This window comes from Bidens hawaiensis, unplaced genomic scaffold (assembly GCF_021521415.1).
Source record: "Bidens hawaiensis isolate Kalapana, Puna unplaced genomic scaffold, B.hawaiensis_p1.1 tig00011192_1, whole genome shotgun sequence".
Lineage (NCBI taxonomy): Eukaryota > Viridiplantae > Streptophyta > Magnoliopsida > Asterales > Asteraceae > Bidens > Bidens hawaiensis.
This window is the reverse complement of record NW_027491870.1, coordinates 707,158-722,477: the sequence shown is the minus strand read 5'-3', so window position 1 is coordinate 722,477 and position 15,320 is coordinate 707,158. Positions and strand designations below refer to the sequence as shown.

General features: G+C 35.5%; 2 pseudogenes across 1 annotated transcript; both read right to left on the bottom strand.

The window, feature by feature from the left end:
• Positions 1-869: 869 nt before the first annotated feature.
• On the bottom strand, positions 870-6,146 carry LOC143537492 (putative disease resistance protein At1g61300; annotated as a pseudogene). Its single transcript, XR_013136062.1, has 3 exons — positions 5,086-6,146; positions 1,281-3,053; positions 870-1,201 (listed from the first exon to the last, which is right to left on the bottom strand). The product of XR_013136062.1 is annotated as a putative disease resistance protein At1g61300 (transcript).
• Positions 6,147-11,774: 5,628 nt separating this feature from the next.
• Positions 11,775-15,078, bottom strand: LOC143537459 (putative disease resistance protein At1g61300; annotated as a pseudogene).
• Positions 15,079-15,320: the final 242 nt, after the last annotated feature.

Genomic DNA, 15,320 nt, shown 5'->3' with positions numbered 1-15,320 from the left:
AAATTGCACAAATCTTACAAATTTCACATTAATGTTAAATTGTTGAACTTCATATATTGGTTCAGTTCGGTTATTCCACTCCACCGAAACCGAAAACCAAAATTCAGAATCTGCAAAATATCCACTGAAATCGGTTCAGTTAACCTGACTGAAAACTGACCACTAACCGGATTAACTCAGAGATACATGAAATGGAATTATAAAACCGCACCGAAAACTGACCAATTAACCGGATTAACTCAGAGATACATGAAATGGAGTTATAAATGCTAGAAAGATATGAAAATATGAATGATTCAATTCAACTTATCAATTATATGAGATAGCATGCAACTTCTTCTAGAAAGTGACTAAAGTAGTAGACCCTAAACTAACAGTTCATGAATATTCACCTTAACTGAAATAAAAAACAGCTCAAATGACTTCAAAAATCTCCTAAATCCAACAATTGATAATTTGCAGTTTTAATGAAGACTGTTTTTAGGTTAAAACCTCACTTTCTGCTTTGAAGCCTAATGATTCTCAACTAACTAAAAAGATGAGATTACATGCAAGTAGCAATATAAGCATAATCCACCCATAAGATTAACTCATGAATTTTCACATCAACTATGTATCAAAAACTGGTAAAATGACATCAAAAACCTATTAAATCCAGCAATTAAGAGCCTGCAAATTCAACTAAGCTACGGATTGCTATATTAAACCCTCACCTTCTGCTTTGTAAAACCTAAGCATGTTATAACACATGTAGGCTATCCGGGTTTGGTAAGATCCGAGACCCGCAAGACGCACGAGAAGCCAGAATTTTCAATTGAAGCAATCTGGTGGCTCGATAGGGGTGTTTTTTTTTTCGGGTGGGGGGGGGAGCAACTGGAGCGTGACACGAAGGATCTTATAGGTTTCGTTTATATATATTATAATAGATATAGATATATTATAGATTATAGATAGATAATGATTGATTTATCGTCAAAAGTAATAAATTAAAAGAAGTTTAATCAGCGTACCTTGTGTAAGACCAACAACTGCATTCTCTTTGTACCAACTCATTCTTCAGTAAGTTCATCTGCAAATAAACCATAAACAATTCATGTGGACTTGTAGGTATACCACATTATAGAAATCCTAAAGATGAATGTGTTTACATACCCTGCATACCATCTCTACAGTACGTATCTATATCCAAATATCTCTTCACCTGTAAAAGTAACAAGTGAAATTAAGACTCATAATAGCATAACAGTATTACTGATTTATTAGCATATTCATTTTCATACCTGTAGTTTTGCTTTAATATAATCATTAATATTGCTATACGGTTTTTCCTCATGCTTAAATTTGATATTCGGTATGTAGTTATCTCCATCACTCCATCTATTCATGATACGACATTTTTTCACGTAAATTGACTTCAAAGATGGATACTTGATGATAGAACGGCCAGAGTAGAAACTCTCCAGTCTGGGCAGGTCATAAAGGTGAATACTACTAAGGGGGAGCATGTCATTTTTAACTCCAGCTGTTTGCTCATCGTCAGCCGAAATGACAACCGCCATGCTCTGACAACCGTCAATTATTATATCTCTCAGATTGGCAAGCCCTTGTGCTACACTTACAGGGAATAACTCTGATAACGAGTTACAATATCGAATCTCGATTTTGGCAAGATTACAAAAGATTATGTATTCATGTGGTCTATCCCATAGAACTACCAACCTATTCAGAAGGCACAACTTTATTTCTTTTACTTTGGGAAAAAAATTCTCTATTTGATTCCCTTTGACCATGTTTATTCAATGTAAGGTCACTTGTCTTCACCAAGCTTCTAACATTTTCACACGTCCCAAAATCCAAATATCTTAATTCTTCAAAACCTGCTGGACAAACTTGTAGGATGTTATCAAAATCTTTAATTTCCCTCAAATACAACACTTCACTTGCCTGAATCAGTTTCATAACTGGCATCGTGAATGGAAAGCTAAGTTTAGCAATACACAGGATGCGTCTACAGCCATGGGTAATGTAGCGGTTCATATTATCCTGAATTTGAAATTCTATCAGAGTTTCAAAGTGAAAATCTTTGGGAATATAATCTAATCTAGAAGCTCTTAAATGCAGAACTTTTAGGGACTGCAATTCACTTAGTTCCCTAAGAAAACTACAATCCCCATCCCCCTTCAACCAAACATACAACTCTTCCAGCCTAATGAGCTCTGATATGGCACCCGGTGTTACAAAAGAAATATCACATTTCCAAACATCTAGCACCCTTAAATTGGTCAAATGCCCAATCTCTTTAGGGATATATGTAATTCCAGTGTTTTTGAGTTTTAGAATCTCAAGGCATGTTAACTTCCCAAGTATGGAAATTTCACAGAGAGATTTGTTTCTAGATAGATCTAGCATGAGTAGTTCTTTAAGCTGCTCTAGTGATCGTGGCAAAGATAAAATCTTGTTACCCGACATATCTAAAATTTTAAGTTTCGTCATGTGTTGAAAGAAATCATCAGGAACGACTGAAAGTCCATTGTCTTGTATAAGAAAAGTATCTAGCTGTGGGAACTGAAGTTCATGATCAGAAAGCTCACCTATTTTATTTCCCATGAGCGATATCTTCTTGTAGCTTTCTAAGTGTTTTTTGGGTTGCCATTTTCTTAAACCTTTTCCCGACTGCACCCAAAACTTTTCTTTACCTTCTGAAGCAATGTGTATTGCCATATCACGAACAAGATCGTGCATTTTGAAAATATCTTTTTCATTATTTTTTTCAGGCAATAACAAAAAGGAAGATTTAAGGGTGTCGACAGCCTTTCGAACTATATGTTTTGCATCCTGAATGTTGCAATCGGGATCAAACATCCCTAGAGCCAATCCATAGTATGGTAATTTTTCAATTTCAATGTCTGCATCTTCTGGGAACACACTACACAATAAAAAGCACGACTTAGCAGCATTACTTTTAAGATAGTCGTAGCTCAGCTTCAATTGCAGTAGTCCTTCCTCTTTGTACTCGGCATCCCTAGAGATTGGAGCACGTAGTCGATTAAGTGCTGCCTTGTAACATCCTAAAATTTATAATGTTAAATAAAGAAAGTTACGTTTAGTGATTTCGCGTTATTAATTAATGTCAAGTAAAGAACGGATCATGGACTTAGATTAATTAAGATGGGTTAAATGAGAATGGGCCTTAGGTCCATGGGCTTTAAGGGATATAAATATCCCCTAAACCCTCATTTCATTTACATCTTATTCTCTAACACACACACACCACACACCGCCATATACGGCCGGCGGCCGAGGGAGAGAAACGAGCAAGATCCGAGAGAGAGTAAACGATTAGTTGTGATTAAACAAGTTAAACGAGATCCAAACGAGCACAAAAGGTATGTTCTTGACCTTTAAAGTTTACGTAGTATTGAACGTTTTTACTTAAAGATCCAAGCTTTATAGTATATACGGGATATATATACGACCGAAAATGGTTAGGGAACGTTAGTGGGTGATGTCGAACCATAACAAGGGTATTAAAATCGCCAAAATGCTTGATAAAAACCAAACCCGTAGCTGAACTGGGCAACTTCGCCTGCGAACTGGGCAACTTCGCCTGCAAAAGCTTAACTTCGCCTTCAAAGCTTAACTTCGCCTTCAAAGCTTAACTTCGCCTACGGCCAAGTTCGCCTAACTGGTAACTTCGCCTAAGGCCAAGTTCGCCTAATTGATAACTTCGCCTAAGGCCAAGTTCGCCTAATTGATAACTTCGCTTACGGCCAAGTTCGCCTAACTGATAACTTCGCCTAAAGCTAAGTTCGCTTAAGGTTAAACTTCGCCTAAAGCTAAGTTCGCCTAAGGTTTAACTTCGCCTAAAGCTAAGTTCGCCTAAGGTTTAACTTCGCCTAAAGTCAAGTTCGATTAGAAAATAAATTAAAAACCTAATGAAAAATGTGTTAAGACAGTTAATGGAAATAAAATTTTTCCAAGCTGACTTGGCAGCTCGACCCCAGCCAGGGGCTCTGCCCCTTGGACCCTGCCAGGGGCTGCCGCCCCTAGACCCCGCTGCCAGGGGCGCTGCCCCCGGACCCCGTTCGTTGTGGGTAGTAGTTAAGACTAGAAAGATGATATGAGTAGTAATAGTTAATTGATACGTATACTTGTTATACAGTCAGCCGTGCACAACTGAAGAAAGGGATTACGATTAACGGTGAACGTAACCGTGTTCAGGTGAGTTTCTAGCCCCATTTATGTGTTATGTTTTCGGGGCTGTGTGCATACTCAATATGTTTGTTAATACGCTTATCCTAAGAGATAAGTGTATGCCTTATGTGGATAATGTGAAATGTATGATGATGGCTTGACGGTACGTGAACGATCTTCGGATATTGCACGTACTGTCAGGTTGTAACGCTAAGTATAAGGTAAGTATGATATGTATGCTTATGTGTATGAATGTGATAAAGTTAATAAAAGCAGGAAAGGATGGATGTACGGTAACGAGGAGGGAATCGAACCCTACTAATATTCGAGAACTAGGGAACCGAACCCTACTAATATTCGAGGAAAGAGGGAACCGAGCCCTAATAATACTCGAGGAAAGAGGGTACCGAGCCCTAATAATACTCGATGAAGGAGGGTAGCGAGCCCTAATAATACTCGAGGAATGTAGGGCGTAATGCTCTTTATAACGTAAGATATGAAAGTAAGTTAATACAAAAGAAAGTATGAAAGTATGAAAGTATGAATGAAAGAATATAAGTTTATGTGTATTGTATAGTGTATGATTAACTAGAACTCACTCAGCGTAGCTGACTTTTAGTATGCACGCAGGTGAGTAGAATGAGGCAGCTCGCTTGAGGAGACACGTGGCACTGAATAAGAGGCTTGCATCGGAAGACTCAAGACGTTTAAGTTTAATGTTTCGTTTATTTTGAAAGACAAAATGATGTTTTAAGACAATGCGTGTTTTATTATGAAATGTTTTATGAAAGTTTTTATATTCCGCGAATGCTTTAATTAACTCTGATATTTAGAACTGCGATTATGAGTAAATCCAACACGAAAGTAGGGCTACCGGTAACGGGGCCTTACATGCCTCCCAACTTTCAATTCCTTCGCCTTTTAAAGCTTTTGCCACCGCTTGAATAAAAAGTGGCAATCCATCACATTCTTTAACAATATCCAAAGCAACTCGTTTCAATGTGTCATCCCATTCACATTTACCAACCACGTTTTGAAAAAGAGTCAATGATTCTTCTTCTTTCAATGGATTTAAATTAATAATCTTAGCATTCATTGCCTCACACGCATCTTTCCTTCTAGATGTAAGCAAAATCTTGCAATTCATGTAGCGACTCCCACATGGAATGCCCACTTCATTTAGCTTCAATTCTTTCCATACGTCATCCAGGATGATGAGAACCCTGTCTCCGTTTTGTATTCTTCTCGCTGTTGAACCTTTTCTTTAATCTTTTCTACAACGACGTCTTGTGAGACAGCTATAAATTCAATATAATCAAACCGGTTCTTCATTTTTGCAGAAACTTCATTAGCTAGGGTAGTTTTACCTACACCACCTAACCCAACGATTCCAACTATTTGTAGATCTTTTACAGCTTGAATAATGGTCTTCAAAGTTGACTTTTGGGTATTAATATTTTCAAGATCTTTTGGTTGGTAGAGGTCTATGAATCCTGGGGTGGGAAGAGGATCGAAGACATAATTTTTAAAACCCTCACCGTCTTGTTTTTGCTTCAGAAGAGAAGCAGTTTCTTTTGTTGCCATCTTACCGTAACGATGGAGGTTGCGCAAATTGACACAGAACGTAAGTTGCAGGAAGTCTTCTTGGATTCATCTTCTTCAGGAATTAACTTTGTGGCTTCAGATATTTTTATATCTGCATTCTCCATCCAGTTTTCCAGATCTTTTCCAGGAGCCTTCCCTTCATGTCTAGCGCCATTTATTCGTTGTTGAAGCATTTCCTTCAAAGCGTTTAGCTTGTCGACTTCCTCTTTTAAAGTTTTAACATTTTCAGCGGAATTCCACATGTAGCCAATCTCCTTTATCGCCACACCAAACAAGGAGTCCACTACTTTTCCAACTGTGGAACTAACAACCTCCATGACCTCTTGTAGGTAGAGAGTATCTAGATCTACAAACTCTATCAAAACAATATACAATCGACAAAGATCAAGAACGATATTGTAAAAGCTAGGGATAAATTGTAAGGAAATTGAAAAGAAGGGTATGAGGTGAACCAAGAAACAAGGACACTAGTTATCAGTTGAATGCTACACAAAATAATACATCGCCACTTGTAGGTAGAGCTTTCTAAAAGGTAGATGATTTTAACATAATTAAAGATATTTGTTTAGGGATGGCAAAATAACCCAAGCTCGACGGGTATACCCGAAACCCAAAGTATCGGGACGGGTATACTTGAAGCCCGACGGGTATTAGGCCAAATATGGGACTAGTTTTGATTTTTTTTACGGGTACAAGCCGGGTATGATACCCGGACCGATTTTCCGAAAACGCATACCCATTTACCCGAACTATATACCCGAATTATAAACCCGAAAATTTTTAATTATTAATTTTATTTTTCCTTAACCTCCGCCTAATAACACTTCATTTTTGTGGGTTCATTCAACATTTATAAGAAAAAAGATTTATTTTGCATTTAAGATATGTATTTAAAAAATATTATTTATATTTTACATGTTATCGTGTTTATACATAAAGTTATATAAAATTCAAAGTAATAGTATTTATTTATGATAGCGTTGTATGTAATGTGTCATATACTTGGAAATCCTAAAGCGTATTTAACAAATTAACGGTATACCCGATACACATGGGTATATCTGATACTCGATGGGTAATGGGCCGTCTATGAGACTGAATTTTACAATCAGGTATGGCTATGAGATTAGCAACACCCGGTCCATACCCATTGCCATCCATATATTTGTTCTACAGAACTATAAGTATATGCAATTAACTTTTTTTATTTAATATATCGTATTTATCATATTTGGTATGCAAATTGTTACATCAGATAAGAAATAGGTAAATTATCTTAATTAAATCATATTATAATAATAATGTATGGATCAAATACAAATTATTTTTATTTCGGAAAATGTATAAATTAGTAGAGTAATAATGTTAACACTAGTGGAATTATTATTGTTACATTATTTTATTTTTTATAACTTAATTAATTTAGTTCAAATGTGTCATTACATTAGTTATTTGTGTGTTTAATGAGTAGGTTAATTTTATTTATATTAGTTCACATCCCATTATAATAAATGGTAATTAAGTATGTTGGGATGATGAAATAGTTAACTTGAATATATATTAATAAAACTAAACTTAATAGTTAAGAGTAAGTATATAAAAATTTGAAAATTGCACATGCCGGACCTTATGTCCATTATATATATATATATATATATATATATAGCAACTTATGTATGCATCATAAGTTGTATATTGTATTGTGTTTTTAAAGTTGTACCCACTTTTTGGTTTTGTTATTCCTTTTCTTTAATATTTTTACTTTTAACCCAAAACTTTTACACCATTTATAATATAACCTCAACATTTTTTTACGTTCAACTTATTTCTCTATACTTTTTTATTTTTAACAAATATAACCTCAACATTATTTTTACTTTCAACTATTTTCTCTATACTTTTCACTTTTACAAATTTTTTATTTTGTGTTTCGTTCTATATTATGCGAGTTAACACGTTGCAGTGTGCGGGTACGGTTCAACATTTCTACGCATATTTTTTCCTTGTTTAATGGCCCCGTCGTAACGCGTGAGTTCCAGATAGACTTAGTTATTGTTTTCTGTCTTTTACATTTAACTTGCATGGTTCAACGTTTTACGTCTACTTTTCATTCGATTTTATATTTTCGTTTTTTATTCTTCTTTTTATACGAGTTTTTTTTATTTTGGTGGTCGCTGGTGGTGGTATTGTATGGACGCTACTTGGTATGATTTTATGCCCCCATGGCATCGCGGCGGGCTTTATACTAGTTAAAGAATAAACATGAAAATTTTGAAAATATGCAAAGCAAAAGAAAACAAGTGGAGAAGAAACAAATAAGCCGGAATCAAAATTTTCCCCACTTTGCTTTATTCTCTTTTCTGTTGATCATCTCTCTTTAATCAGATTCTCCAATAATCCAAAGAAAAAGACGTCATGTTTATCCTGAAACTTTATTTTATTTTAATTTATTCATAACATTTTTTTTCCTTGAGGTTCTCGTATTTCCAATATTAATTGATTAAAAAATAGGGTTAAAAAAACAAAAGAAAAACGAGTGTGCACACAAACTAAATATTTTCTTTGTTTTTATTGTTGACAGAAATACAAATTTTGTTCTTTAAACATAGTTGATTTACGGATCAGATCCTTTAAAAGTTTACTTTTAGACGGTGTACTCTACATGATATGTTTATTTGATTTTCGTCATTTACACTAATGGCCATACAAAAAGGTCGTTAAGTATTGGCATGTGCTAGACATGTGAGGGTAAAATGGTAATTTACACACACTTATAATAATTATTAATAAGATAAACAAATACTAGGTTGGCACCACCACTCCCACTACCTGTAGCTAGCCTCAATTAGCATAATTAATCGTGTAACACCGAAGATTAGAACATATCTCAGATCAAGAATACAACAATGAAAAATGAAATGAATAAGGCAAATGATTCAATATGGATTACGAGTTCAGAGAAACAATAATTATCGAAAGAAATTGATTTACAAAATAATGAGAATTGAATCAAATACTACTCGTTACAAACAAGCACTAATTTTATACCTGATTGGAACCAACGGTCATTAACAAACTTTTCGGACAAAATGCTCAAAAGTACTCCCTGACCTTTTCATTGAACAACGTTACAGAAAGTACGTGGGAAAACTGATCAGAGTAACACTTATCACAAGACTGAAATCAAGCTAGAGTGGTTAAAATGTTTATGGCGCCTGGGCTCATTTTAACGAATACATATTAAAAGAAAGCTGTTTATATATGTAACTATATGTGCCAAACATTCTATTTCAATCAACTAAATAATGCAATTTATGTATAATCTACTACTTTGACTATTACTTAAGAACCAAACCGTAAAGCCAAAATTTTTGACCCGAACTGATTAGATGCATGTGGTTTTAAATTGGTCTAGTTGACTGGTTATGATCAGTTGGGTTACCGGAATGGACGAAAATGAAACTGTATATGGGCTGATTGACATGTTGTGGGTCTAATTTAAATCACTGGCCTCATACGCTATTGGGCTAATGCTACTGAACTTGAAAGTTGCGTACCGCTATATACTTGGATAATCCTGTTGTAAGGGTAAAACAAGGGTTGAGGATCGGAGGGAGAAACAAGGCGTTTCTTTGGTTTCGTAAGAATGCGGGGAGTTGAGGACTCGGAGAAGGCGATTGAAGAGATAAAAGATGTCAAGACTGATGAGGCGATTCTTGGTGTGATGAATGTGGCTAGATTCAAGAAGGATGGAAGTGTTGTACGTGCAGTCATCTAAGGATGAAAGTGGGTTGGACTTGTTTAAGTTTGAGGCTAGGTAGGGTGGGAAATGCGGTGAACTCCTTGAAGTCCAAAAAGAAGTTTCAACTTTCAATCCCGGCCAAAGAGATCGAGTCTTAGTTCCGGATCTGAATCTAAGCTCGGAGTCTGGCAATCGTTTCAATTTAGACAATATTATTTGGTTCGTCAATCATATATGGAAAGGAAAAAGGGAAACTTATTCAAGGCAATTCGTTTACACTTAAACCGGGGAGACTTGTATAATTAGAAGGCCGGATTTGAAGTTGATCATCCCAAGGATCCCAATTTGGTTTCGTTTGGCTTTGATCCCGATTGGAGTTCTTTGATAAAATCATCAGTGAAACATGATGGTGTTTGGTAATTTGGTCGTTTGTTTCTAGCAACTTGTTAGTGTGTTTGTTTTATAAAATATTCCGTTTTTTTTTCTCTAAAAAAACAAAGGAGTGAGGAAAAAGAAAGCGCGTGGCTAGGCACATTGCAACCCAAAGTAGTGGCTTGTGCAGTGAAAGGCAGTAAAAACAACAATTTAAGGTAGTACAAAGTGAAACAATGAATATTTAAGGAGAGTGTCTGTTGCTACTTAATATAGGAAAAATATGATCCATTTATCAAAATTTGATGCCACCTGTCTAATGATAGGGGGTTTGAAGGGTGCCTAACGTGTCGGAATGACATGCTAATGGATTGAATCTTGGATACACTTAAAGGCATGTTGTGTTTCATGTTAGATTGTCAGCCCATTTAAGTTCATTTACGATAGATACATGGTGATTTGGTAATAACTTAAATAACCTCCAGTTTAAATAGTTTTTATTTTATTTTATTTGCTTATTTAAAATTGTTTTTGCTCTTTATATGTAACTCTCAATTAGAAAAGTTGGGTATAATACAGTGTTGTTGAGACCGGACCGGTCCGACCGGGATTTGGTCCACCGATCGGTCTGGTTCTACACAGTGCGCTCGATTCCCATGGAACCGGCCAGTCGGATTGGAAACCGGACAACCGGTTTCTATGGAAAATTTTATTCTTTTAAAAAATCATTTTTCTAGCCCGACCTGTAATTACTTTTACCAAAGTTGTTCGGCCAGTTTGACCGGTTGAACCGATGAACCGGTAGGCCGTCCTGTCCAGTTATGTAAGCATTGGTTTTACATATTTTTCTCAAGATTAAAAATCTGAATGAAAATATCGTGTGTGTGTGTGGTGGGTGGGGTGGGGGGATGAGAATTTGTAGTTGGGAGTAAGGAATAACCGTTGAAGAGTTCGTGGGAAATTCATTTAACTTTTGAAAATGAATATTCTGAAAAGTTAAATCAATACTTTAAAAATTAACACTTATACAGCAATCTCTACAAATAAGACACGTTATTTGTCTTAAAAGTAAATATCTAATACGACAAGATATGCATGACATCTTTTCTAATCCAAGAGCACCTCCATTAACACCGGTGAATCCATGAATATTTTCCAGTGGGTTTACTATTCGGGTTGGGTCGGCGATTCGGGTTGGTTGCCGGTTCGGTTAAAGTTTATCACATAATAAAAGTACGACACAATAACAAAAGAAACAAACATCATCATTAGAAATTAAAAAAACACATAATACAATTATGAAGGTTAAATCTATTCCAATCTTTCTCTTTCTCTTGTTTTATTCATGGTGAATAATTATGTAACAACTGCTAGTTTGTTAGATTACACATCTAACACTAATGAATAATCATTTTGCTTGAAATATTAACTTCCATCATGAAAAAAAAAGTTTTAGGTTTCAATCGAAACCCTCTAAATAAACCAGAGATCAAACATACCCAAATTATTTTATCTTTAAAGAAACCTTAATGCACCCTCAAAACATCATGATAGTCACATTACCAGCAAACTAGAGTGAGACTTTTTTTTTTTGCATAAATGACATATTACTTACATGCTTGAAAATTAAATATAACTAAGAGGAGGGTATAAAATCTAATTACTTAACCGTTAAAATTTAAAACAAAACAAAAACACATGAAAACCCGCCTGAAGAGGGATTCGAACACGGGATTTGACAGTTGGAATGCCCAATGCTTACCAATGGACTATAGATTCGGTTTGTTTATGGGTTCACTCTTAAAATATATATGGGTTCACTCTCATATTTTATTAAGGTGTTATACGTAAAATCCAAAACTCAGTGGGTTTCAGTGAACCTGTACCATTGAATGTAGATCCGCCCATGCCTCCATACCTACAATATAAGACAATGAAACAATATCTATAATTATATAGCATCTAGAACACATAAAACAACTACACTACAACAGAATCATTTTATTTTAAACACACAAAACATAATTTCTTAAATAAAAAAATTAAAAGAAGTTAAATGATCAGCTAGCCTACCTTGTATAAGACCAACAATTGCATTCTCCTAGCTTGTACCAACTCATTCTTCAGTAATTTCATCTGCAAAAAAATCGTAAATAAGTCATGTGGACTTGTAGTATACCACGTCATAGAAATTCTAAAGATGAATGCGTTTACATACCCTCTGTATCATCCCTACATCTGACATATATATTCAACAATTTGTTCCGCTGTAAAAGTAACAAGTTAAGTTACATAATAGAAAAACAATATTATTGATTTCTTAGGACATTCCTTTTCATACCTCAAGCTCTGCTTTAATATAATCATTAATATTGCTATACGGTTTGCTTTCATGCTTAAATTTGAGATTGGGCATATGACTATCTCCATCACTCCATCTATTCATGCTAGGACATTCTTCCACTCTAATTAACTTCAAAGATGGATATTTGATGATAGAATGGCCAGAGTAGAAACTCTCCAATTTGGGAATATCAATAAGGTCAATTTGTCTAAGAGGGAGCATGCCAGTTTTAACTCCAGTTGTTTGCTCATTGCCGGCCGAAATAACGACCGTCATACTCTTACATTCCACAATTCTTATTATTCTCATATTCTCAAGCCCTTGTGCTACACTTACAGGGAATAACTCCGATAAGGAGTCACAATCTGCAATGTGGATTTTGGCAAGATTACAAAAGATTTTATATTCATGTGGTATATCCCATAGAACTTCCAACTTATTCAGGTCAGACAAATTTAGTTCTTTCACTTTGGGAAAAAACACTCTATTTGTTTTCCTTTTACCATGTTCATTCAATGTAAGGTCACATGTCTTCACCAAGCTTCTAACATTTTCACACTCCGAGAGTTCTAAATACATTAATTCTTCAAAACCTGCTGGGCAAACTGGTGGGATATTATCCAAATTTTTAATCTTATTCAAGTGTAACTCTTCACTTGCCTGAATCACTTTCATAATTGGCATCGTGAATGGGAAGCTAGTTTTTGACATTTTCAAGCAGCGTTTACACCATGTTTCTTGAAATGGTCGAAATCGTCCTGAATTTGAAATTCTATCAATGTTTTAATATGGAAATCCTCAGGAATATAATCCAGTCTCGAAAGTCTTAAATGCAGAACTTTTAGGGACTGCAATTTACTTAGTTCCCTAAGAAAACTATAATCCTCATCCTTCTTCAACCGAACATACAACTCTTCCAACCCAATGAGCTCTGACATGACACCGTGTGCTAAAAAAGAAAGATCACAGTCATAAACATCTAGCAGCCTTAAATTGGTCAATTGCCCAATCTCTTTAGGGATTTCTGTAATTCCAGTTTCTCTGAGGTTTAGAATCTCGAGGCATGTTAACTTCCCAAGTATGGAAATTTCACAGAGAGATTCATTTCTAGATAGATCTAGCATGAGGAGCTCCTTAAGCTGCTCTAGTGATCGTGGGAGAGATGAAGTCTTCTTACCCGACATATCTAAAACTTAAAGTTTTTGCATATGTTGAAAGAAATCATCGGGAACGACTGAAAGTTCGTTGTCTTGTATAAGAAAAGTATCTAGCTTTGGGAAAAGAAGTTCATGATCAGGAAGCTTACTGATTTCATTTCCCATGACCGATATCTTATTGTAGCTTTCTAAGTGTTTTCTTGGTTGCCATTCTCTCAAACCATTTCCGGACTGCACCCAAAACTTGTCATCACCTTTAGAAGTAATGAGTATGGCCATATCACGAACAAGATCATGCATTTTGAGTTTTTCATTTGTTCCATTTGTAATAATTGCACCATTGTTTTTCTCAGTTAGTAACAAGAAAGATGATTTAAGGTAGTCAACGGCCATTTGAACTCTATATTTTGCTTCTTGAATATTGATATAGGGATTATTAAATATCCCTAGAGCCAGCCCGTAATTTGTCAACGTTTTAAAGCTAACGATGGCATCTTCTGGGAACATACCACACAATAAGAAGCACGATTTAGCAACTTCACTTTCCAGATTGTCGTAGCTTAGCTTTAATTGCATTATTCCTTTTCTTTTGAAAGGGGCTTCCTCATCGGTTGGATCTCTCAGCCGATCAAGTGCTGATCGCCAACTTATAATTTCTGTCTTTCAAAGCTTTTCCTACAGCTTGAATAAAAAGTGGCAATCCACCACATTCTTCAACAATACCCAAAGCAACTTGCTTCAATGTATCATCCCATTCACGTTCACCAACCACTTGTTCAAAAAGGGCCCATGCTTCTTTTTCTTTCAAAGGGTTTAATTCAATGACCGTAGCATTCATTGCCTTACACACATCTTTGATTCTAGACGTAAGCAAAATCTTGCAATTCATGTAGCGACTCCCACATGGAATGCCCACTTCATCTAGCTCAAATTCATTCCACACGTCATCTAGGATGATCAGAACCTTTTGCCCATTTATTATTCTTTTCGCTGCTACTTCAATCTTTTCTTTAACAAGATCTTGTGAGACTACTATAAATTCAATGTAATCAAACTGGTTCTTCACTTTTGCAGAAACTTCATTGGCTAGGGTAGTTTTACCCACACCCCCTAATCCAACTATTCCAACTATTTGTATATCTTTTACGGCTTGAATAATGGTCTTCAAAGTTGACTTTTGGGTATCCATGTTTTCAAGATCTTTTGGTTGGTAGAGGTCTATGAATCCCGGGGTAGGAAGAGGATCGAAGACATAATTTTTAAAACCCTCACCATCTTGTTGTTGCTTCTGAAGAGAAGAAGTTTCTTTTGTTGTCGTCTTACCGTAACGATAGAGGGTGCCCAAATTGAGACAGAATCGTAAGTTGCAGCAAGTCTTCTTGGATTCCTCTTCTTCGTTAATCACCTTTGTGGCTTTTGATATCATATCGTTTGCGTCATTTATCCATTTTATCAGATCTTTTCCAGGAACTTTCCCTTCACGTGTAGCATACTCTATTCGTCCCTTGAAGCGTATCCTTCATAGCAGTGAGCTTATCAACTTCTTCTTTGAAAGTTTTAACATTTTCAGAGCAATTCCACATGTAGCCAATCACCTTTTTAGCCGCACCAAACAATAAGTCCACTACTTTTCCGACCAGGGAAGAAGAAACATCATCCGCCATTCTTTTCCGATTTTTTTGACTTTGAATGGAAAAGTAGTTCACAAGATAACAAACACCAAATAGCAAAATGAGAAAATTATTATAAGGAATTTGAGAAAAAAGGTAATGACGTGAACAAGGAATGGAAACTAGTCAAACTACGACACTAATCATCAATTGAAAGAAGAAAACGATATTGTGGAGTGTGGTACACAAGATGAAGTACAAAGTTATTGATCGAATTGTACTTAAAAAATGATAAA